This window comes from Phyllobates terribilis, unplaced genomic scaffold, assembly GCF_046119375.1.
Source record: "Phyllobates terribilis strain yellow unplaced genomic scaffold, ASM4611937v1 Scaffold_187__1_contigs__length_3656778, whole genome shotgun sequence".
Taxonomy (NCBI): Eukaryota; Metazoa; Chordata; class Amphibia; order Anura; family Dendrobatidae; genus Phyllobates; species Phyllobates terribilis.
This window is the reverse complement of record NW_027362947.1, coordinates 3211817-3238228: the sequence shown is the minus strand read 5'-3', so window position 1 is coordinate 3238228 and position 26412 is coordinate 3211817.

Here is a 26412-nt window from a genome sequence, read left to right as displayed (position 1 = left end):
CCTCTGTAATCCCTCCTGGAAATGCAAGAACTTTACTTCACTTCCTCCGTAATCCCTCCTGGAAATGTAAGAAATCTACTTTGTGCACTTCCTCTGTAATCCCTCCTGGAAATGTAAGAACGTTGTGCATTTCCTCTGTAATTCCTCCTGGAAATGTAAGAACTTTACTTTATGGACTTCCTCTGTAATCCCTCCTGGAAATGTAAGAACTTTACTTTTTGCACTTCCTCTGTAATTCCTCCTGGAAATGTAAGAACTTTACTTTATGGACTTCCTCTGTAATTCCTCCTGGAAATGTAAGAACTTTACTTTATGCACTTCCTCTGTAATCCCTCCTGGAAATGTAAGAACTTTGCTTTATGCACTTCCTCTGTAATTCCTCCTGGAAATGTATGAACTTTATGCACTTCCTCTGTAATCCCTCCTGGAAATGTAAGAACTTTACTTCATGCACTTCCGTTGTAATCCCTCCTGGAAACGTAAGAAATCTACTTTGTGCACTTCCTCTGTAATCCCTCCTGGAAATGTAAGAACGTTGTGCATTTCCTCTGTAATTCCTCCTGGAAATGTAAGAACTTTACTTTCTGCACTTCCCCTGTAATCCCTCCTGGAAATGTAAGAACTTTACTTTATGGACTTCCTCTGTAATTCCTCCTGGAAATGTAAGAACTTTACTTTATGCACTTCCCTCTGTAATCCCTCCTGGAAAAGTAAGAACTTTGCTTTATGTACTTCCTCTGTAATCCCTCCTGGAAATGTAAGAACTTTACTTTTTGCACTTCCTCTGTAATTCCTCCTGGAAATGTAAGAAGTTTACATTATGGACTTCCTCTGTAATCCCTCCTGGAAATGTAAGAACTTTACTTTTTGCACTTCCTCTGTTAATCCTCCTGGAAATGTAAGAACTCTACTTTATGCACTTCCTCTGTAATACCTCCTGGAAATGTAAGAACTCTACTTTGTGCACTTCCTCTTTAATTCCTCATGGAAATGTAAGAACTTTACTTTATGCACTTCCTCTGTAATCCCTCCTGGAAATGTAAGAACTCTACTTTGTGCACATCCCCTGCAATCCCTCCTGGAAATGTAAGAACTTTACTTCATGCATTTCCTCTGTAATCCCTCCTGGAAATGTAAGAACTTTACTGTATGCACTTCCTCTGTAATCCCTCATGGAAATGTAAGAACTTTACTTTACGCACTTCCTCTGTAATCCCTCCTGGAAATGTAAGAACTTTACTTTATGCAGTTCCTCTGTAATCCCTCCTGGAAATGTAAGAACTCTACTTTGTGCACATCCCCTGTAATCCCTCCTGGAAATGTAAGAACTTTACTTTATGCACTTCCTCTGTAAATCCTCCTGGAAAAGTAGGAACTCTACTTTGTGCACATCCCCTGTAATCCCTCCTGGAAATGTAAGAACTTTACTTTATGCACTTCCTCTGTAATCCCTCCTGGAAATGTAAGAATTTTACTTTATGCACTTCCTCTGTAATCCCTCCTGGAAATGAAAGAATTTTACTTTTTGCACTTCCTCTGTAAATCCTCCTGGAAATGTAAGAACTCTACTTTGTGCACATCCCCTGTAATACCTCCTGGAAATGTAAGGACTCTACTTTCTGCACTTCCTCTTTAATTCCCCCTGGAAATGTAAGAACTTTACTTTATGCACTTCCTCTGTAATCCCTCCTGGAAATGTAAGAACTTTACTTTATGCACTTCCTCTGTAATCCCTCCTGGAAATGTAAGAACTTTACTTCATGCATTTCCTCTGTAATCCCTCCTGGAAATGTAAGAACTTTACTTTATGCACTTCCTCTGTAATCCCTCATGGAAATGTAAGAACTTTACGCACTTCCTCTGTAATCCCTCCTGGAAATGTAAGAACTTTACTTTATGCAGTTCCTCTGTAATCCCTCCTGGAAATGTAAGAACTCTACTTTGTGCACATCCCCTGTAATCCCTCCTGGAAATGTAAGAACTTTACTTTATGCACTTCCTCTGTAAATCCTCCTGGAAAAGTAGGAACTCTACTTTGTGCACATCCCCTGTAATCCCTCCTGGAAATGTAAGAACTTTACTTTATGCACTTCCTCTGTAATCCCTCCTGGAAATGTAAGAATTTTACTTTATGCACTTCCTCTGTAATCCCTCCTGGAAATGTAAGAATTTTACTTTATGCACTTCCTCTGTAATCCCTCCTGGAAATGTAAGAACTTTACTTTATGCACTTCCTCTGTAATCCCTCCTGGAAATGTAAGAATTTTACTTTATGCACTTCCTCTGTAATCCCTCCTGGAAATGTAAGAATTTTACTTTATGCACTTCCTCTGTAATCCCTCCTGGAAATGTAAGAACTTTACTTTATGCACTTCCTCTGTAATCCCTCCTGGAAATGTAAGAACTTTACTTTATGCACTTCCTCTGTAATCCCTCCTGGAAATGTAAGAATTTTACTTTATGCACTTCCTCTGTAATCCCTCCTGGAAATGTAAGAACTTTACTTTATGCACTTCCTCTGTAATCCCTCCTGGAAATGTAAGAACTTTACTTTATGCACTTCCTCTGTAATCCCTCCTGGAAATGTAAGAACTTTACTTTATGCACTTCCTCTGTAATCCCTCCTGGAAATGTAAGAACTTTACTTTATGCACTTCCTCTGTAATCCCTCCTGGAAATGTAAGAACTCTACTGTGTGCACATCCCCTGCAATCCCTCCTGGAAATGTAAGAACTTTACTTCATGCATTTCCTCTGTAATCCCTCCTGGAAATGTAAGAACTTTACTTTACGCACTTCCTCTGTAATCCCTCCTGGAAATGTAAGAACTTTACTTTATGCACTTCCTCTGTAATCCCTCCTGGAAATGTAAGAACTTTACTTTATGCACTTCCTCTGTAATCCCTCCTGGAAATGTAAGAACTTTACTTTATGCACTTCCTCTGTAATCCCTCCTGGAAATGTAAGAACTTTACTTTATGCACTTCCTCTGTAATCCCTCCTGGAAATGTAAGAACTTTACTTTATGCACTTCCTCTGTAATCCCTCCTGGAAATGTAAGAACTTTACTTTATGCACTTCCTCTGTAATCCCTCCTGGAAATGTAAGAACTCTACTGTGTGCACATCCCCTGCAATCCCTCCTGGAAATGTAAGAACTTTACTTCATGCATTTCCTCTGTAATCCCTCCTGGAAATGTAAGAACTTTACTTTACGCACTTCCTCTGTAATCCCTCCTGGAAATGTAAGAACTTTACTTTATGCACTTCCTCTGTAATCCCTCCTGGAAATGTAAGAACTTTACTTTATGCACTTCCTCTGTAATCCCTCCTGGAAATGTAAGAACTTTACTTTATGCACTTCCTCTGTAATCCCTCCTGGAAATGTAAGAACTTTACTTTATGCACTTCCTCTGTAATCCCTCCTGGAAATGTAAGAACTTTACTTTATGCACTTCCTCTGTAATCCCTCCTGGAAATGCAAGAACTTTACTTCACTTCCTCCGTAATCCCTCCTGGAAATGTAAGAAATCTACTTTGTGCACTTCCTCTGTAATCCCTCCTGGAAATGTAAGAACGTTGTGCATTTCCTCTGTAATTCCTCCTGGAAATGTAAGAACTTTACTTTATGGACTTCCTCTGTAATCCCTCCTGGAAATGTAAGAACTTTACTTTTTGCACTTCCTCTGTAATTCCTCCTGGAAATGTAAGAACTTTACTTTATGGACTTCCTCTGTTATTCCTCCTGGAAATGTAAGAACTTTACTTTATGCACTTCCTCTGTAATCCCTCCTGGAAATGTAAGAACTTTGCTTTATGCACTTCCTCTGTAATTCCTCCTGGAAATGTATGAACTTTATGCACTTCCTCTGTAATCCCTCCTGGAAATGTAAGAACTTTACTTCATGCACTTCCGTTGTAATCCCTCCTGGAAACGTAAGAAATCTACTTTGTGCACTTCCTCTGTAATCCCTCCTGGAAATGTAAGAACGTTGTGCATTTCCTCTGTAATTCCTCCTGGAAATGTAAGAACTTTACTTTCTGCACTTCCCCTGTAATCCCTCCTGGAAATGTAAGAACTTTACTTTATGGACTTCCTCTGTAATTCCTCCTGGAAATGTAAGAACTTTACTTTATGCACTTCCCTCTGTAATCCCTCCTGGAAAAGTAAGAACTTTGCTTTATGTACTTCCTCTGTAATCCCTCCTGGAAATGTAAGAACTTTACTTTTTGCACTTCCTCTGTAATTCCTCCTGGAAATGTAAGAAGTTTACATTATGGACTTCCTCTGTAATCCCTCCTGGAAATGTAAGAACTTTACTTTTTGCACTTCCTCTGTTAATCCTCCTGGAAATGTAAGAACTCTACTTTATGCACTTCCTCTGTAATACCTCCTGGAAATGTAAGAACTCTACTTTGTGCACTTCCTCTTTAATTCCTCATGGAAATGTAAGAACTTTACTTTATGCACTTCCTCTGTAATCCCTCCTGGAAATGTAAGAACTCTACTTTGTGCACATCCCCTGCAATCCCTCCTGGAAATGTAAGAACTTTACTTCATGCATTTCCTCTGTAATCCCTCCTGGAAATGTAAGAACTTTACTGTATGCACTTCCTCTGTAATCCCTCATGGAAATGTAAGAACTTTACTTTACGCACTTCCTCTGTAATCCCTCCTGGAAATGTAAGAACTTTACTTTATGCAGTTCCTCTGTAATCCCTCCTGGAAATGTAAGAACTCTACTTTGTGCACATCCCCTGTAATCCCTCCTGGAAATGTAAGAACTTTACTTTATGCACTTCCTCTGTAAATCCTCCTGGAAAAGTAGGAACTCTACTTTGTGCACATCCCCTGTAATCCCTCCTGGAAATGTAAGAACTTTACTTTATGCACTTCCTCTGTAATCCCTCCTGGAAATGTAAGAATTTTACTTTATGCACTTCCTCTGTAATCCCTCCTGGAAATGTAAGAATTTTACTTTATGCACTTCCTCTGTAATCCCTCCTGGAAATGTAAGAACTTTACTTTATGCACTTCCTCTGTAATCCCTCCTGGAAATGTAAGAACTTTACTTTATGCACTTCCTCTGTAATCCCTCCTGGAAATGTAAGAACTTTACTTTATGCACTTCCTCTGTAATCCCTCCTGGAAATGTAAGAACTCTACTGTGTGCACATCCCCTGCAATCCCTCCTGGAAATGTAAGAACTTTACTTCATGCATTTCCTCTGTAATCCCTCCTGGAAATGTAAGAACTTTACTTTACGCACTTCCTCTGTAATCCCTCCTGGAAATGTAAGAACTTTACTTTATGCACTTCCTCTGTAATCCCTCCTGGAAATGTAAGAACTCTACTTTGTGCACATCCCCTGTAATCCCTCCTGGAAATGTAAGAACTTTACTTTATGCACTTCCTCTGTAAATCCTCCTGGAAAAGTAGGAACTCTACTTTGTGCACATCCCCTGTAATCCCTCCTGGAAATGTAAGAACTTTACTTTATGCACTTCCTCTGTAATCCCTCCTGGAAATGTAAGAATTTTACTTTATGCACTTCCTCTGTAATCCCTCCTGGAAATGTAAGAATTTTACTTTTTGCACTTCCTCTGTAAATCCTCCTGGAAATGTAAGAACTCTACTTTGTGCACATCCCCTGTAATACCTCCTGGAAATGTAAGGACTCTACTTTCTGCACTTCCTCTTTAATTCCCCCTGGAAATGTAAGAACTTTACTTTTTGCACTTCCTCTGTAATCCCTCCTGGAAATGTAAGAACTCTACTTTATGCACTTCCTCTGTAATACCTCCTGGAAATGTAAGAACTCTACTTTGTGCACTTCCTCTTTAATTCCTCATGGAAATGTAAGAACTTTACTATATGCACTTCCTCTGTAATCCCTCCTGGAAATGTAAGAAATCTACTTTGTGCACTTCCTCTGTAATCCCTCCTGGAAATGTAAGAAATCTACTTTGTGCACTTCAACTGTAATCCCTCCTGGAAATGTAAGAACTTTACTTTATGCACTTCCTCTGTAATCCCTCCTGGAAATGTAAGAACTTTACTTTATGCACTTCCTCTGTAATCCCTCCTGGAAATGTAAGAACTTTATGCACTTCCTCTGTAATCCCTCCTGGAAATGTAAGAACTTTACTTTATGCACTTCCTCTGTAATCCCTCCTGGAAATGTAAGAACTTTACTTTATGCACTTCCTCTGTAATCCCTCCTGGAAATGTAAGAACTCTACTGTGTGCACATCCCCTGCAATCCCTCCTGGAAATGTAAGAACTTTACTTCATGCATTTCCTCTGTAATCCCTCCTGGAAATGTAAGAACTTTACTTTACGCACTTCCTCTGTAATCCCTCCTGGAAATGTAAGAACTTTACTTTATGCACTTCCTCTGTAATCCCTCCTGGAAATGTAAGAACTTTACTTTATGCACTTCCTCTGTAATCCCTCCTGGAAATGTAAGAACTTTACTTTATGCACTTCCTCTGTAATCCCTCCTGGAAATGTAAGAACTTTACTTTATGCACTTCCTCTGTAATCCCTCCTGGAAATGTAAGAACTTTACTTTATGCACTTCCTCTGTAATCCCTCCTGGAAATGCAAGAACTTTACTTCACTTCCTCCGTAATCCCTCCTGGAAATGTAAGAAATCTACTTTGTGCACTTCCTCTGTAATCCCTCCTGGAAATGTAAGAACGTTGTGCATTTCCTCTGTAATTCCTCCTGGAAATGTAAGAACTTTACTTTATGGACTTCCTCTGTAATCCCTCCTGGAAATGTAAGAACTTTACTTTTTGCACTTCCTCTGTAATTCCTCCTGGAAATGTAAGAACTTTACTTTATGGACTTCCTCTGTAATTCCTCCTGGAAATGTAAGAACTTTACTTTATGCACTTCCTCTGTAATCCCTCCTGGAAATGTAAGAACTTTGCTTTATGCACTTCCTCTGTAATTCCTCCTGGAAATGTATGAACTTTATGCACTTCCTCTGTAATCCCTCCTGGAAATGTAAGAACTTTACTTCATGCACTTCCGTTGTAATCCCTCCTGGAAACGTAAGAAATCTACTTTGTGCACTTCCTCTGTAATCCCTCCTGGAAATGTAAGAACGTTGTGCATTTCCTCTGTAATTCCTCCTGGAAATGTAAGAACTTTACTTTCTGCACTTCCCCTGTAATCCCTCCTGGAAATGTAAGAACTTTACTTTATGGACTTCCTCTGTAATTCCTCCTGGAAATGTAAGAACTTTACTTTCTGCACTTCCCCTGTAATCCCTCCTGGAAATGTAAGGACTCTACTTTGTGCACTTCCTCTGTAATCCCTCCTGGAAATGTAGGAACTTTACTTTGTGCACTTCCTCTGTAAATCCTCCTGGAAATGTAAGAACTCTACTTTGTGCACATCCCCTGTAATCCCTCCTGGAAATGTAAGGACTCCACTTTCTGCACTTCCTCGTTAATTCCCCCTGGAAATGTAAGAACTTAACTTTATGCACTTCCTCTGTAATCCCTCCTGGAAATGTAAGAACTTTACTTTTGCACTTCCTCTGTAATCCCACCTGGAAATGTAAGAACTCTACTTTTTGCACTTCCTCTGTAATCCCTTCTGGAAATGTAAGAACTCTACTTTATGCACTTCCTCTGTAATCCCCCCTGGAAATGTAAGAATTTTACTTTATGCACTTCCTCTGTAATCCCTCCTGGAAATGTAAGAACTTTACTTTATGCACTTCCTCTGTAATCCCTCCTAGAAATATAAGAAATCTACTTTGTGCACTTCCTCTGTAATCCCTCCTGGAAATGTAAGAACGTTGTGCATTTCCTCTGTAATTCCTCCTGGAAATGTAAGAACTTTACTTTCTGCACTTCCCCTGTAATCCCTCCTGGAAATGTAAGGACTCTACTTTGTGCACTTCCTCTGTAATCCCTCCTGGAAATGTAAGTACTTTATTTTGTGCACTTCCTCTGTAAATCCTCCTGGAAATGTAAGGACTCTACTTTGTGCACTTCCTCTTTAATTACTCCTGGAAATGTAAGAACTTTACTTTATGCACTTCCTCTGTAATCCCTCCTGGAAATGTAAGAAATCTACTTTGTGCACTTCCTCTGTAATCCCTCCTGGAAATGTAAGAACGTTGTGCATTTCCTCTGTAATTCCTCCTGGAAATGTAAGAACTTTACTTTCTGCACTTCCCCTGTAATCCCTCCTGGAAATGTAAGGACTCTACTTTGTGCACTTCCTCTGTAATCCCTCCTGGAAATGTAGGAACTTTACTTTGTGCACTTCCTCTGTAAATCCTCCTGGAAATGTAAGAACTCTACTTTGTGCACATCCCCTGTAATCCCTCCTGGAAATGTAAGGACTCCACTTTCTGCACTTCCTCGTTAATTCCCCCTGGAAATGTAAGAACTTAACTTTATGCACTTCCTCTGTAATCCCTCCTGGAAATGTAAGAACTTTACTTTTGCACTTCCTCTGTAATCCCACCTGGAAATGTAAGAACTCTACTTTTTGCACTTCCTCTGTAATCCCTTCTGGAAATGTAAGAACTCTACTTTATGCACTTCCTCTGTAATCCCCCCTGGAAATGTAAGAATTTTACTTTATGCACTTCCTCTGTAATCCCTCCTGGAAATGTAAGAACTTTACTTTATGCACTTCCTCTGTAATCCCTCCTAGAAATATAAGAAATCTACTTTGTGCACTTCCTCTGTAATCCCTCCTGGAAATGTAAGAACGTTGTGCATTTCCTCTGTAATTCCTCCTGGAAATGTAAGAACTTTACTTTCTGCACTTCCCCTGTAATCCCTCCTGGAAATGTAAGGACTCTACTTTGTGCACTTCCTCTGTAATCCCTCCTGGAAATGTAAGTACTTTATTTTGTGCACTTCCTCTGTAAATCCTCCTGGAAATGTAAGGACTCTACTTTGTGCACTTCCTCTTTAATTACTCCTGGAAATGTAAGAACTTTACTTTATGCACTTCCTCTGTAATCCCTCCTGGAAATGTAAGAACTTTACTTTATGCACTTCCTCTGTAATCCCTCCTGGAAATGTAAGAACTTTACTTTATGCACTTCTTCTGTAATCCCTCCTGGAAATGTAAGAACTTTACTTTATGCACTTCCTCTGTAATCCCTCCTGGAAATGCAAGAACTTTACTTCACTTCCTCCGTAATCCCTCCTGGAAATGTAAGAAATCTACTTTGTGCACTTCCTCTGTAATCCCTCCTGGAAATGTAAGAACGTTGTGCATTTCCTCTGTAATTCCTCCTGGAAATGTAAGAACTTTACTTTATGGACTTCCTCTGTAATCCCTCCTGGAAATGTAAGAACTTTACTTTTTGCACTTCCTCTGTAATTCCTCCTGGAAATGTAAGAACTTTACTTTATGGACTTCCTCTGTAATTCCTCCTGGAAATGTAAGAACTTTACTTTATGCACTTCCTCTGTAATCCCTCCTGGAAATGTAAGAACTTTGCTTTATGCACTTCCTCTGTAATCCCTCCTGGAAATGTATTAACTTTACTTTATGGACTTCCTCTGTAATCCCTCCTGGAAATGTAAGAACTTTACTTCATGCACTTCCTCTGTAATCCTTCCTGGAAACGTAAGAAATCTACTTTGTGCACTTCCTCTGTAATCCCTCCTGGAAATGTAAGAACGTTGTGCATTTCCTCTGTAATTCCTCCTGGAAATGTAAGAACTTTACTTTATGCACTTCCTCTGTAATCCCTCCTGGAAAAGTAAGAACTTTGCTTTATGCACTTCCTCTGTAATCCCTCCTGGAAATGTAAGAACTTTACTTTATGCACTTCCTCTGTAATCCCTCCTGGAAATGTAAGAACTTTACTTTATGCACTTTCTCTGTAATACCTCCTGGAAATGTAAGAAATCTACTTTGTGCACTTCCTCTGTAATCCCTCCTGGAAATGTAAGAACGTTGTGCATTTCCTCTGTAATTCCTCCTGGAAATGTAAGAACTTTACTTTCTGCACTTCCCCTGTAATCCCTCCTGGAAATGTAAGGACTCTACTTTGTGCACTTCCTCTGTAATCCCTCCTGGAAATGTAAGAACTTTACTTTGTGCACTTCCTCTGTAAATCCTCCTGGAAATGTAAGAACTCTACTTTGTGCACATCCCCTGTAATCCCTCCTGGAAATGTAAGGACTCCACTTTCTGCACTTCCTCGTTAATTCCCCCTGGAAATGTAAGAATTTAACTTTATGCACTTCCTCTGTAATCCCTCCTGGAAATGTAAGAACTTTACTTTTGCACTTCCTCTGTAATCCCACCTGGAAATGTAAGAACTCTACTTTGTGCACATCCCCTGTAATCCCTCCTGGAAATGTAAGGACTCCACTTTCTGCACTTCCTCGTTAATTCCCCCTGGAAATGTAAGAACTTAACTTTATGCACTTCCTCTGTAATCTCTCCTGGAAATGTAAGAACTTTACTTTATGCACTTCCTCTGTAATCCCTCCTGGAAATGTAAGACCTTTACTTTATGCACTTCCTCTGTAATCTCTCCTGGAAATGTAAGAAATCTACTTTGTGCTCTTCCTCTGTAATCCCTCCTGGAAATGTAAGAACATTGTGCATTTACTCTGTAATTCCTCCTGGAAATGTAAGAACTTTACTTTCTGCACTTCCCCTGTAATCCCTCCTGGAAATGTAAGGACTCTACTTTCTGCACTTCCCCTGTAATCCGTCCTGGAAATGTAAGAACTTTACTTTATGGACTTCCTCTGTAATTCCCCCTGGAAATGTAAGAACTTTACTTTATGCACTTCCTCTGTAATCCCTCCTGGAAATGTAAGAACTTTACTTTTGCGCTTCCTCTGTAATCCCTCCTGGAAATGTAAGAACTCTACTTTATGCACTTCCTCTGTAATCTCTCCTGGAAATGTAAGAACTTTACTTTATGCACTTCCTCTGTAATCTCTCCTGGAAATGTAAGAAATCTACTTTGTGCTCTTCCTCTGTAATCCCTCCTGGAAATGTAAGAACATTGTGCATTTCCTCTGTAATTCCTCCTGGAAATGTAAGAACTTTACTTTCTGCACTTCCCCTGAAATCCCTCCTGGAAATGTAAGGACTCTACTTTGTGCACTTCCTCTGTAATCCCTCCTGGAAATGTAAGAACTTTACTTTGTGCACTTCCTCTGTAAATCCTCCTGGAAATGTAAGGACTCTACTTTGTGCACTTCCTCTTTAATTACTCCTGGAAATGTAAGAACTTTACTTTATGCACTTCCTCTGTAATCCCTCCTGGAAATGTAAGAACTTTACTTTATGCACTTCCTCTGTAATCCCTCCTGGAAATGTAAGAACTTTACTTCATGCACTTCCACTGTAATCCCTCCTGGAAATGTAAGAAATCTACTTTGTGCACTTCCTCTGTAATCCCTCCTGGAAATGTAAGAACTTTACTTTATGCACTTCCTCTGTAATCCCTCCTGGAAATGTAAGAACTTTACTTTATGCACTTCCTCTGTAATCCCTCCTGGAAATGTAAGAACTTTACTTTATGCACTTCCTCTGTAATCCCTCCTGAAATTTAAGAACTCTCCTTTGTGCACATCCCCTGTAATACCTCCTGGAAATGTAAGAACTTTACTTTATGCATTTCCTCTGTAATCCCTCCTGGAAATGTAAGAACTTTACTTTATGCACTTCCTCTGTAATCCGTCCTGGAAATGTAAGAACTTTACTTTATGCACTTCCTCTGTAATCCCTCCTGGAAATGTAAGAACTTTACTTTTTGCACTTCCTCTGTAATCCCTCCTGGAAATGTAAGAACTCTACTTTATGCACTTCCTCTGTAATCCCCCCTGGAAATGTAAGAACTTTACTTTATGCACTTCCTCTGTAATCCCTCCTGGAAATGTAAGAAGTTTACTTTATGCACTTCCTCTGTAATCCCTCCTGGAAATGTAAGAACTTTACTTTATGCACTTCCTCTGTAATCCCTCCTGGAAATGTAAGAACTTTACTTTATGCACTTCCTCTGTAATCCCTCCTGGAAATGCAAGAACTTTACTTCACTTCCTCCGTAATCCCTCCTGGAAATGTAAGAAATCTACTTTGTGCACTTCCTCTGTAATCCCTCCTGGAAATGTAAGAACGTTGTGCATTTCCTCTGTAATTCCTCCTGGAAATGTAAGAACTTTACTTTATGGACTTCCTCTGTAATCCCTCCTGGAAATGTAAGAACTTTACTTTTTGCACTTCCTCTGTAATTCCTCCTGGAAATGTAAGAACTTTATGGACTTCCTCTGTAATTCCTCCTGGAAATGTAAGAACTTTACTTTATGCACTTCCTCTGTAATCCCTCCTGGAAATGTAAGAACTTTGCTTTATGCACTTCCTCTGTAATCCCTCCTGGAAATGTATTAACTTTACTTTATGCACTTCCTCTGTAATCCCTCCTGGAAATGTAAGAACTTTACTTTATGCACTTCCTCTGTAATCCCTCCTGGAAACGTAAGAAATCTACTTTGTGCACTTCCTCTGTAATCCCTTCTAGAAATGTAAGAACGTTGTGCATTTCCTCTGTAATCCCTCCTGGAAATGTAAGAACTTTACTTTATGGACTTCCTCTGTAATTCCTCCTGGAAATGTAAGAACTTTACTTTATGCACTTCCTCTGTAATCCCTCCTGGAAAAGTAAGAACTTTGCTTTATGCACGTCCTCTGTAATCCCTCCTGGAAATGTAAGAACTTTACTTTATGCACTTCCTCTGTAATCCCTCCTGGAAATGTAAGAACTTTACTTTATGCACTTCCTCTGTAATCCCTCCTGGAAATGTAAGAAATCTACTTTGTGCACTTCCTCTGTAATCCCTCCTGGAAATGTAAGAACGTTGTGCATTTCCTCTGTAATTCCTCCTGGAAATGTAAGAACTTTACTTTCTGCACTTCCCCTGTAATCCCTCCTGGAAATGTAAGGACTCCACTTTCTGCACTTCCTCGTTAATTTCCCCTGGAAATGTAAGAACTTAACTTTATGCACTTCCTCTGTAATCCCTCCTGGAAATGTAAGAACTTTACTTTTGCACTTCCTCTGTAATCCCACCTGGAAATGTAAGAACTCTACTTTTTGCACTTCCTCTGTAATCCCTCCTGGAAATGTAAGAACTCTACTTTATGCACTTCCTCTGTAATCCCCCCTGGAAATGTAAGAACTTTACTTTATGCACTTCCTCTGTAATCCCTCCTAGAAATGTAAGAACTTTACTTTATGCACTTCCTCTGTAATCCCTCCTAGAAATATAAGAAATCTACTTTGTGCACTTCCTCTGTAATCCCTCCTGGAAATGTAAGAACGTTGTGCATTTCCTCTGTAATTCCTCCTGGAAATGTAAGAACTTTACTTTATGCACTTCCTCTGTAATCCCTCCTGGAAATGCAAGAACTTTACTTTATGCACTTCCTCTGTAAATCCTCATGGAAATGTAAGGACTCTACTTTGTGCACTTCCTCTTTAATTACTCCGGGAAATGTAAGAACTTTACTTTATGCACTTCCTCTGTAATCCCTCCTGGAAATGTAAGAACTTTACTTTATGCACTTCCTCTGTAATCCCTCCTGGAAATGTAAGAACTTTACTTTATGCACTTCCTCTGTAATCCCTCCTGGAAATGTAAGAACTTTACTTTATGCACTTCCTCTGTAATCCCTCCTGGAAATGCAAGAACTTTACTTCACTTCCTCCGTAATCCCTCCTGGAAATGTAAGAAATCTACTTTGTGCACTTCCTCTGTAATCCCTCCTGGAAATGTAAGAATGTTGTGCATTTCCTCTGTAATTCCTCCTGGAAATGTAAGAACTTTACTTTATGGACTTCCTCTGTAATCCCTCCTGGAAATGTAAGAACTTTACTTTTTGCACTTCCTCTGTAATTCCTCCTGGAAATGTAAGAACTTTACTTTATGGACTTCCTCTGTAATTCCTCCTGGAAATGTAAGAACTTTACTTTATGCACTTCCTCTGTAATCCCTCCTGGAAATGTAAGAACTTTGCTTTATGCACTTCCTCTGTAATCCCTCCTGGAAATGTATTAACTTTACTTTATGCACTTCCTCTGTAATCCCTCCTGGAAATGTAAGAACTTTACTTTATGCACTTCCTCTGTAATCCCTCCTGGAAACGTAAGAAATCTACTTTGTGCACTTCCTCTGTAATCCCTCCTGGAAATGTAAGAACGTTGTGCATTTCCTCTGTAATTCCTCCTGGAAATGTAAGAACTTTATTTTCTGCACTTCCCCTGTAATCCCGCCTGGAAATGTAAGAACTTTACTTTATGGACTTCCTCTGTAATTCCTCCTGGAAATGTAAGAACTTTACTTTATGCACTTCCTCTGTAATCCCTCCTGGAAAAGTAAGAACTTTGCTTTATGCACTTCCTCTGTAATCCATCCTGGAAATGTAAGAACTTTACTTTATGCACTTCCTCTGTAATCCCTCCTGGAAATGTAAGAACTTTACTTTATGCACTTCCTCTGTAATCCCTCCTGGAAATGTAAGAAATCTACTTTGTGCACTTCCTCTGTAATCCCTCCTGGAAATGTAAGAACGTTGTGCATTTCCTCTGTAATTCCTCCTGGAAATGTAAGAACTTTACTTTCTGCACTTCCCCTGTAATCCCTCCTGGAAATGTAAGGACTCTACTTTGTGCACTTCCTCTGTAATCCCTCCTGGAAATGTAAGAACTTTACTTTGTGCACTTCCTCTGTAAATCCTCCTGGAAATGTAAGAACTCTACTTTGTGCACATCCCCTGTAATCCCTCCTGGAAATGTAAGGACTCCACTTTCTGCACTTCCTCGTTAATTCCCCCTGGAAATGTAAGAACTTAACTTTATGCACTTCCTCTGTAATCCCTCCTGGAAATGTAAGAACTTTACTTTTGCACTTCCTCTGTAATCCCACCTGGAAATGTAAGAACTCTACTTCATGCACTTCCTCTGTAATCTCTCCTGGAAATGTAAGAACTTTACTTTATGCACTTCCTCTGTAATCACTCCTGGAAATGTAAGACCTTTACTTTATGCACTTCCTCTGTAATCTCTCCTGGAAATGTAAGAAATGTACTTTGTGCTCTTCCTCTGTAATCCCTCCTGGAAATGTAAGAACATTGTGCATTTACTCTGTAATTCCTCCTGGAAATGTAAGAACTTTACTTTCTGCACTTCCCCTGTAATCCCTCCTGGAAATGTAGGGACTCTACTTTCTGCACTTCCCCTGTAATCCGTCCTGGAAATGTAAGAACTTTACTTTATGGACTTCCTCTGTAATTCCTCCTGGAAATATAAGAACTTTACTTTATGCACTTCCTCTGTAATCCCTCCTGGAAAAGTAAGAACTTTGCTTTATGCACTTCCTCTGTAATCCCTCCTGGAAATGTAAGAACTTTACTTTATGCACTTCCTCTGTAATCCCTCCTGGAAATGTAAGAACTTTACTTTATGCACTTCCTCTGTAATCCCTCCTGGAAATGTAAGAAATCTACTTTGTGCACTTCCTCTGTAATCCCTCCTGGTAATGTAAGAACGTTGTGCATTTCCTCTGTAATTCCTCCTGGAAATGTTAGAACTTTACTTTCTGCACTTCCCCTGTAATCCCTCCTGGAAATGTAAGGACTCTACTTTGTGCACTTCCTCTGTCATCCCTCCTGGAAATGTAAGAACTTTACTTTGTGCACTTCCTCTGTAAATCCTCCTGGAAATGTAAGAACTCTACTTTGTGCACATCCCCTGTAATCCCTCCTGGAAATGTAAGGACTCCACTTTTTGCACTTCCTCGTTAATTCCCCCTGGAAATGTAAGAACTTTACTTTATGCACTTCCTCTGTAATCCCTCCTGGAAATGTAAGAACTTTACTTTTGCACTTCCTCTGTAATCCCTCCTGGAAATGTAAGAACTCTACTTTATGCACTTCCTCAGTAATCTCTCCTGGAAATGTAAGAACTTTACTTTATGCACTTCCTCTGTAATCCCTCCTGGAAATGTAAGAACTTTACTTTATGCACTTCCTCTGTAATCTCTCCTGGAAATGTAAGAAATCTACTTTGTGCTCTTCCTCTGTAATCCCTCCTGGAAATGTAAGAACATTGTCCATTTCCTCTGTAATTCCTCCTGGAAATGTAAGAACTTTACTTTCTGCACTTCCCCTGTAATCCCTCCTGGAAATGTAAGGACTCTACTTTGTGCACTTCCTCTGTAATCCCTCCTGGAAATGTAAGAACTTTACTTTGTGCACTTCCTCTGTAAATCCTCCTGGAAATGTAAGGACTCTACTTTGTGCACTTCCTCTTTAATTACTCCTGGAAATGTAAGAACTTTAATTTGCACTTCCTCTGTAATCCCTCCTGGAAATGTAAGAACTTTACTTTATGCACTTCCTCTGTAATCCCTCCTGGAAATGTAAGAACTTTACTTTATGCACTTCCACTGTAATACCTCCTGGAAATGTAAGAAATCTACTTTGTGCACTTCCTCTGTAATCCCTCCTGGAAATGTAAGAACTTTACTTTATGCACTTCCTCTGTAATCCCTCCCGGAAATGTAAGAACTTTACTTTATGCACTTCCTCTGTAATCCCTCCTGGAAATGTAAGAACTTTACTTTATGCACTTCCTCTGTAATCCCTCCTGAAATTTAAGAACTCTACTTTGTGCACATCCCCTGTAATCCCTCCTGGAAATGTAAGAACTTTACTTTATGCATTTCCTCTGTAATCCCTCCTGGAAATGTAAGAACTTTACTTTATGCACTTCCTCTGTAATCCCTCCTGGAAATGTAAGAACTTTACTTTATGCACTTCCTCTGTAATCCCTCCTGGAAATGTAAGAACTTTACTTTATGCACTTCCTCTGTAATCCCTCCTGAAATTTAAGAACTCTACTTTGTGCACATCCCCTGTAATACCTCCTGGAAATGTAAGAACTTTACTTCATGCATTTCCTCTGTAATCCCTCCTGGAAATGTAAGAACTTTACTTTATGCACTTCCTCTGTAATCCGTCCTGGAAATGTAAGAACTTTACTTTATGCACTTCCTCTGTAATCTCTCCTGGAAATGTAAGAACTTTACTTTTTGCACTTCCTCTGTAATCCCTCCTGGAAATGTAAGAACTCTACTTTATGCACTTCCTCTGTAATCCCCCCTGGAAATGTAAGAACTTTACTTTATGCACTTCCTCTGTAATCCCTCCTGGAAATGTAAGAACTTTACTTTATGCACTTCCTCTGTAATCCCTCCTAGAAATATAAGAAATCTACTTTGTGCACTTCCTCTGTAATCCCTCCTGGAAATGTAAGAACGTTGTGCATTTCCTCTGTAATTCCTCCTGGAAATGTAAGAACTTTATTTTGTGCACTTCCTCTGTAAATCCTCCTGGAAATGTAAGGACTCTACTTTGTGCACTTCCTCTGTAATCCCTCCTGGAAATGTAAGAAGTTTACTTTATGCACTTCCTCTGTAATCCCTCCTGGAAATGTAAGAACTTTACTTTATGCACTTCCTCTGTAATCCCTCCTGGAAATGTAAGAACTTTACTTTATGCACTTCCTCTGTAATCCCTCCTGGAAATGCAAGAACTTTACTTCACTTCCTCCGTAATCCCTCCTGGAAATGTAAGAAATCTACTTTGTGCACTTCCTCTGTAATCCCTCCTGGAAATGTAAGAACGTTGTGCATTTCCTCTGTAATTCCTCCTGGAAATGTAAGAACTTTACTTTATGGACTTCCTCTGTAATCCCTCCTGGAAATGTAAGAACTTTACTTTTTGCACTTCCTCTGTAATTCCTCCTGGAAATGTAAGAACTTTACTTTATGGACTTCCTCTGTAATTCCTCCTGGAAATGTAAGAACTTTACTTTATGCACTTCCTCTGTAATCACTCCTGGAAATGTAAGAACTTTGCTTTATGCACTTCCTCTGTAATCCCTCCTGGAAATGTATTAACTTTACTTTATGCAATTCCTCTGTAATCCCTCCTGGAAATGTAAGAACTTTACTTTATGCACTTCCTCTGTAATCCCTCCTGGAAACGTAAGAAATCTACTTTGTGCACTTCCTCTGTAATCCCTCCTGGAAATGTAAGAACGTTGTGCATTTCCTCTGTAATTCCTCCTGGAAATGTAAGAACTTTATTTTCTGCACTTTCCCTGTAATCCCTCCTGGAAATGTAAGAACTTTACTTTATGGACTTCCTCTGTAATTCCTCCTGGAAATGTAAGAACTTTACTTTATGCACTTCCTCTGTAATCCCTCCTGGAAAAGTAAGAACTTTGCTTTATGCACTTCCTCTGTAATCCCTCCTGGAAATGTAAGAACTTTACTTTATGCACTTCCTCTGTAATCCCTCCTGGAAATGTAAGAACTTTACTTTATGCACTTCCTCTGTAATCCCTCCTGGAAATGTAAGAAATCTACTTTGTGCACTTCCTCTGTAATCCCTCCTGGAAATGTAAGAACGTTGTGCATTTCCTCTGTAATTCCTCCTGGAAATGTAAGAACTTTACTTTCTGCACTTCCCCTGTAATCCCTCCTGGAAATGTAAAGACTCTACTTTGTGCACTTCCTCTGTAATCCCTCCTGGAAATGTAAGAACTTTACTTTGTGCACTTCCTCTGTAAATCCTCCTGGAAATGTAAGAACTCTACTTTGTGCACATCCCCTGTAATCCCTCCTGGAAATGTAAGGACTCCACTTTCTGCACTTCCTCGTTAATTCCCCCTGGAAATATAAGAACTTACCTTTATGCACTTCCTCTGTAATCCCTCCTGGAAATGTAAGAACTTTACTTTTGCACTTCCTCTGTAATCCCACCTGGAAATGTAAGAACTCTACTTTTTGCACTTCCTCTGTAATCCCTCCTGGAAATGTAAGAACTCTACTTTATGCACTTCCTCTGTAATCCCCCCCTGGAAATGTAAGAACTTTACTTTATGCACTTCCTCTGTAATCCCTCCTGGAAATGTAAGAACTTTACTTTATGCACTTCCTCTGTAATCCCTCCTAGAAATATAAGAAATCTACTTTGTGCACTTCCTCTGTAATCCCTCCTGGAAATGTAAGAACTTTACTTTATGCACTTCCTCTGTAATCCCTCCTGGAAATGTAAGAACTTTACTTTATGCACTTCCTCTGTAATCCCTCCTAGAAATATAAGAAATCTACTTTATGCATTTCCTCTGTAATTCCTCCTGGAAATGTAAGAACTTTTTACTTTCTGCACTTCCCCTGTAATCCCTCCTGGAAATGTAAGGACTCTACTTTGTGCACTTCCTCTGTAATCCCTCCTGGAAATGTAAGAACTTGATTTTGTGCACTTCCTCTGTAAATCCTCCTGGAAATGTAAGGACTCTACTTTGTGCACTTCCTCTTTAATTACTCCTGGAAATGTAAGAACTATACTTTATGCACTTCCTCTGTAATCCCTCCTGGAAATGTAAGAACTTTACTTTATGCACTTCCTCTGTAATCCCTCCTGGAAATGTAAGAACTTTACTGTATGCACTTCCTCTGTAATCCCTCCTGGAAATGTAAGAACTTTACTTTATGCACTTCCTCTGTAATCCCTCCTGGAAATGTAAGAACTTTACTTCACTTCCTCCGTAATCCCTCCTGGAAATGTAAGAAATCTACTTTGTGCACTTCCTCTGTAATCCCTCCTGGAAATGTAAGAACGTTGTGCATTTCCTCTGTAATTCCTCCTGGAAATGTAAGAACTTTACTTTATGGACTTCCTCTGTAATCCCTCCTGGAAATGTAAGAACTTTACTTTTTGCACTTCCTCTGTAATTCCTCCTGGAAATGTAAGAACTTTACTTTATGGACTTCCTCTGTAATTCCTCCTGGAAATGTAAGAACTTTACTTTATGCACTTCCTCTGTAATCCCTCCTGGAAATGTAAGAACTTTGCTTTATGCACTTCCTCTGTAATCCCTCCTGGAAATGTATTAACTTTACTTTATGCACTTCCTCTGTAATCCCTCCTGGAAATGTAAGAACTTTACTTTATGCACTTCCTCTGTAATCCCTCCTGGAAACGTAAGAAATCTACTTTGTGCACTTCCTCTGTAATCCCTCCTGGAAATGTAAGAACGTTGTGCATTTCCTCTGTAATTCCTCCTGGAAATGTAAGAACTTTATTTTCTGCACTTCCCCTGTAATCCCTCCTGGAAATGTAAGAACTTTACTTTATGGACTTCCTCTGTAATTCCTCCTGGAAATGTAAGAACTTTACTTTATGCACTTCCTCTGTAATCCCTCCTGGAAAAGTAAGAACTTTGCTTTATGCACTTCCTCTGTAATCCCTCCTGGAAATGTAAGAACTTTACTTTATGCACTTCCTCTGTAATCCCTCCTGGAAATGTAAGAAATCTACTTTGTGCACTTCCTCTGTAATCCCTCCTGGAAATGTAAGAACGTTGTGCATTTCCTCTGTAATTCCTCCTGGAAATGTAAGAACTTTACTTTCTGCACTTCCCCTGTAATCCCTCCTGGAAATGTAAGGACTCTACTTTGTGCGCTTCCTCTGTAATCCCTCCTGGAAATGTAAGAACTTTACTTTGTGCACTTCCTCTGTAAATCCTCCTGGAAATGTAAGAACTTTACTTCACTTCCTCCGTAATCCCTCCTGGAAATGTAAGAAATCTACTTTGTGCACTTCCTCTGTAATCCCTCCTGGAAATGTAAGAACGTTGTGCATTTCCTCTGTAATTCCTCCTGGAAATGTAAGAACTTTACTTTATGGACTTCCTCTGTAATCCCTCCTGGAAATGTAAGAACTTTACTTTTTGCACTTCCTCTGTAATTCCTCCTGGAAATGTAAGAACTTTACTTTATGGACTTCCTCTGTAATTCCTCCTGGAAATGTAAGAACTTTACTTTATGCACTTCCTCTGTAATCCCTCCTGGAAATGTAAGAACTTTGCTTTATGCACTTCCTCTGTAATCCCTCCTGGAAATGTATTAACTTTACTTTATGCACTTCCTCTGTAATCCCTCCTGGAAATGTAAGAACTTTACTTTATGCACTTCCTCTGTAATCCCTCCTGGAAACGTAAGAAATCTACTTTGTGCACTTCCTCTGTAATCCCTCCTGGAAATGTAAGAACGTTGTGCATTTCCTCTGTAATTCCTCCTGGAAATGTAAGAACTTTATTTTCTGCACTTCCCCTGTAATCCCTCCTGGAAATGTAAGAACTTTACTTTATGGACTTCCTCTGTAATTCCTCCTGGAAATGTAAGAACTTTACTTTATGCACTTCCTCTGTAATCCCTCCTGGAAAAGTAAGAACTTTGCTTTATGCACTTCCTCTGTAATCCCTCCTGGAAATGTAAGAACTTTACTTTATGCACTTCCTCTGTAATCCCTCCTGGAAATGTAAGAAATCTACTTTGTGCACTTCCTCTGTAATCCCTCCTGGAAATGTAAGAACGTTGTGCATTTCCTCTGTAATTCCTCCTGGAAATGTAAGAACTTTACTTTCTGCACTTCCCCTGTAATCCCTCCTGGAAATGTAAGGACTCTACTTTGTGCGCTTCCTCTGTAATCCCTCCTGGAAATGTAAGAACTTTACTTTGTGCACTTCCTCTGTAAATCCTCCTGGAAATGTAAGAACTCTACTTTGTGCACATCCCCTGTAATCCCTCCTGGAAATGTAAGGACTCCACTTTCTGCACTTCCTCGTTAATTCCCCCTGGAAATGTAAGAACTTAACTTTATGCACTTCCTCTGTAATCCCTCCTGGAAATGTAAGAACTTTACTTTTGCACTTCCTCTGTAATCCCACCTGGAAATGTAAGAACTCTACTTTTTGCACTTCCTCTGTAATCCCTCCTGGAAATGTAAGAACTCTACTTTATGCACTTCCTCTGTAATCCCCCCCTGGAAATGTAAGAACTTTACTTTATGCACTTCCTCTGTAATCCCTCCTGGAAATGTAAGAACTTTACTTTATGCACTTCCTCTGTAATCATAGAATCATAGAATGGTAGAGTTGGAAGGGACCTCCTGGGTCATCTGGTCCAACCCCCTGCTCAAAGCAGGTTTCACTAAATCATCTCAGACAGATGTCTGTCCAGCCTCTGTTTGAAGACGTCCATTGAAGGGGAACTCACCACCGCTCGTGGCAGCCTGTTCCACTCATTAATCACCCTAACTGTCAAAAAGTTTTTTCTAATATCTAATCTGTGTCTCCTCCCATTTAGTTTCATCCCATTGCTTCTAGTCTTTCCTTGTGCAAATGAGAATAAAGATGATCCTTCTACAATGTGACAGCCCTTGACATATTTGTATACAGCTATTAAGTCTCCTCTCAGTCTTCTTTTTTGCAAGCTAAACATTCCCAAATCCTGCAACCGTTCCTCATAGGACATGGTTTGCAGACCAGTCACCATTCTGGTCGCTCTTCTCTGAACTTGCTCCAGTTTGTCTATGTCTTTTTTAAAATGTGGTGCCCAAAACTGTACACAGTATTCCAGATGAGGTCTGACCAAAGAGGAGTAAAGACCGATAATGACTTCACGTGATCTAGACTGTATGCTTCTGCTAATACATCCCAGAATTGTATTTGCCTTTTTTGCTGCTGCATCACACTGTTGACTCATGTTCAGTCTATGATCTATTAGTATACCTAAGTCTTTTTCACATGTACTGTTGCTTAGCTCTATTCCTCCCATTCTGTATATGCTTTTTTCATTTTTATTGCCCAGATGTAGTACTTTGCATTTTTCCCTGTTAAAAACCATTCTGTTGGTTGCTGCCCACTGCTCCAGTTTATTTAGGTCTTTTTGAATCCTCTCTCTCTCTTCTCTAGTATTAGCTATCCCTCCTAGCTTTGTGTCATCAGCAAATTTAATCAGTTTACCCTCAATTCCTTCATCTAAATCATTGATAAAGATGTTGAACAATACAGGTCCCAGGACGGAGCCCTGTGGTACCCCACTTGAGACATTCATCCAGCTGGATGTGAAGCCATTTACAACCACCCTTTGAGTCCGATCACTAAGCCAGTTATGAATCCACCTAACAGTTGCCTGGTCCATTGCATACTTGGTCATTTTTTCAATAAGGATGGTGTGAGATACTTTGTCAAATGCTTTGCTGAAGTCAAGATATACTATATCTACAGCATTTCCCTGATCCACCCAGTCAGTGATTCTGTCATAGAAGAAAATTAAGTTAGTCTGACATGACTTGTTAGTTACAAACCCATGCTGACTCTGGTTAATCACTTCATTCTTATCCAGGTACTTACATACATGTTGTTTAATAATTTGTTCAAAGATCTTTCCTGGTATAGAAGTCAGACTCACCGGCCTATAGTTCCCTGGGTCCACCTTCTTCCCCTTTTTGAAGATAGGAACAACATTTGCTCTTCTCCAGTCTTCTGGGACTTCTCCTGTTCTCCAAGAATTTTCAAAGATTATGGAGAGTGGTTCTAAAATTTCTTCTACGATCTCCTTCAGTACTCTGGGGTGTAATTCATCTGGACCTGGAGACTTGAACTCATTTATGTTAGCTAAATATTCCCTCACAATCTTTCTGTTTACAGATAACTTGGATTCCTCTATTCCTTTAAAAGGACAGTGAAGATCAGTTGATGTTACATTTTCTTTCTGAGAGAAAACAGATGCAAAATAGGAATTAAAAAGTTCGGCCTTCTCAACATCCTCTCTTACCATTTCTCCATTTTCATCCTGTAAAAATCCTATAGCATCTTTGACTTTTCTTTTACTTTTGACATACCCCCAAAATCCTTTTTTATTGCTTTTGACATCTCTTGCAAGCCTTAATTCATTGTCAGCTTTAGCTAACCTGATACGTGCCCTGCAGGATCTGCAGACTGCATTATAATCTTCTTTAGATATGCCTCCCTCTTTCCATTTAATAAACATTTCTTTCTTTCTTTTTAGCATGTGTTTAAGTTCTGTGTTCATCCATCCTGGTTTCCTTAAATGCTTCCCATTCTTCCTACTTTTCGGGATTGTTAACGATTGTGCTTTGAGAATCTCATTTTTAAAAATTTCCCATCCTTCCTGGACATTTTTGTCCTTAAGGACATCCAGCCATTGGATCCCTCCTATTCTCTTTCTGAGTCTCTTAAAATCTGCCTTTCTAAAATCTAACCTTGAAGTTTGAGTCTTCACATGTCTTCCTCCTCTAGTTATCCAAAATTCTATAATAGCATGATCGCTGCCTCCTAGGGTCCCAGCCACCTTTACCTCCTCAACCATTTCCTCCCTGTTTATAAGGATTAGATCCAAAGTAGCAGATCCCCTTGTTTTCTCCCCTACCTTTTGGAAGATAAAGTTGTCAGCAAGAGAGGATAAGAATTTGCTTGACCTGTTAGTTTTACTTGAGAGAGATTCCCAACAAATGTCTGGATAGTTGAAATCTCCCATGACCACTACGTCATATTTTTTGGAGAACTTGGTCATTTGATACATAAAGAGTTCATCCATATCTTCAGCTTGCCCAGGTGGCCTGTAGTAAATGCCTACAATGGTGTCCTTTCCGTTGTTCTCTCCTTGTATTCTTACCCAAACAGTTTCCACAGAACTCCCAGTCTCTGAAGCTTCAATCTCTGTGCAGATATACGCTTTTCTAACATACAATGCGACACCTCCTCCTCGTTTATCAAGTCTGTTTCTTGCAAATAAGTTGTATCCTTTTAGCCTTTTATTCCAATCATGTGTATCGTCCCACCAAGTTTCAGTGATTCCAATGACATCATATTTCTTTTCCTGCATTAGTAGTTCCAATTCTCCTTGTTTGTTGCCCATGCTTTGTGCATTTGTATAAAAACATTTTAGTTTGTGATTGGTTTCTCTTCCTCCCATATTTTTATTATTTAAATTGTTTTGTCTTTGTTCTTCCTTTCCACTTCCAGTAGCAGAGATCTCAATAGTATTTGTCAGCTGTATGGCTTTTTCTGGCCTTTTGCTTCCCTTCCCACATTGTTCTAGTTTAAAGCTCTTCTGATGAGTGTAGCAAGGCGACTTCCAAATACATGTTTTCCAGTCTTCGTAAGGTGCACCCCATCTCTAGCAAGTAGTCCATCGTATAGGTAATTCATTCCGTGATCCAGAAATCCAAATCCTTGTTGACGGCACCATCGACGTAGCCAGTTGTTCACCTGTAGAATCTTATTCCACCTCATTGTTCCATGGCCATCCACTGGGAGGATGGATGAGAAGACCACCTGCGCTCCCAATTCTTTCACTTTCTTGCCTAAGTCTTCAAAGTCACTGCAGATGGTTTCCAGGTCCTTTCTTGCGGTGTCATTTGTCCCCACATGTATTAGCAGGAATGGGTAGTGATCTGTAGGTCTGAAGAGTCTTGATATCCTGTCAGACACATCTTTAATTTTTGCTCCTGGAAGACAGCACATTTCTCTTGAGGTTATGTCTGGTCTGCAGATAGCGGCCTCAGTTCCTCTTAACAGGGAATCCCCCATGACCACCACTCTCCGTTTTTTCTTCACAACATTCTTCTTTCTCCATCCAGGAGAATTCTGAGGGCTTACAAGGTTATTCATTGCTGGCAAAGTCTTATTTTGCTGTATTTCTTCATGGTTCTCCTGCGTGAGAGCCTGGTACTGGTTCCTGAGCAGTATGGGTGCTGACTGCCTCTCGATCCTCCTGCTTCTGTGAGTCACATGCTTCCATTCCTCTGTTTCGTCAGGTGCAGTTTGAATTTCTTCTCTTTCTGAATCATGAAGAGATAATTCTGCTCTGTCTAAGAACTCTTCACCTTCCTTAATGATTTTCAAGGTAGTTAACCTCTCTTCTAGATTTCACAACTTTTCCTCCAACAGGGACACAAGCTTGCATTTCTGGCATGTGAAGTTTGGCTTTTCCACTGGCAAGTCTGTGAACATGTAGCAGGATATGCAGCTCACCAAATGGCTCCTGGACTCTTCCATGTTCTTACTGTTAATGTTCTGAAAACAGTGAAAAAAGCTTAAAAAAAAAGATTCAAAATGCGCGCGGTTTCCTCCTGGAAATGTAAGAACTTTACTTTATGCACTTCCTCTGTAATCCCTCCTAGAAATATAAGAAATCTACTTTATGCATTTCCTCTGTAATTCCTCCTGGAAATGTAAGAACTTTTTACTTTCTGCACTTCCCCTGTAATCCCTCCTGGAAATGTAAGGACTCTACTTTGTGCACTTCCTCTTTAATTACTCCTGGAAATGTAAGAACTTTACTTTATGCACTTCCTCTGTAATCCCTCCTGGAAATGTAAGAACTTTACTTTATGCACTTCCTCTGTAATCCCTCCTGGAAATGTAAGAACTTTACTTTATGCACTTCCTCTGTAATCCCTCCTGGAAATGTAAGAACTTTACTTTATGCACTTCCTCTGTAATCCCTCCTGGAAATGC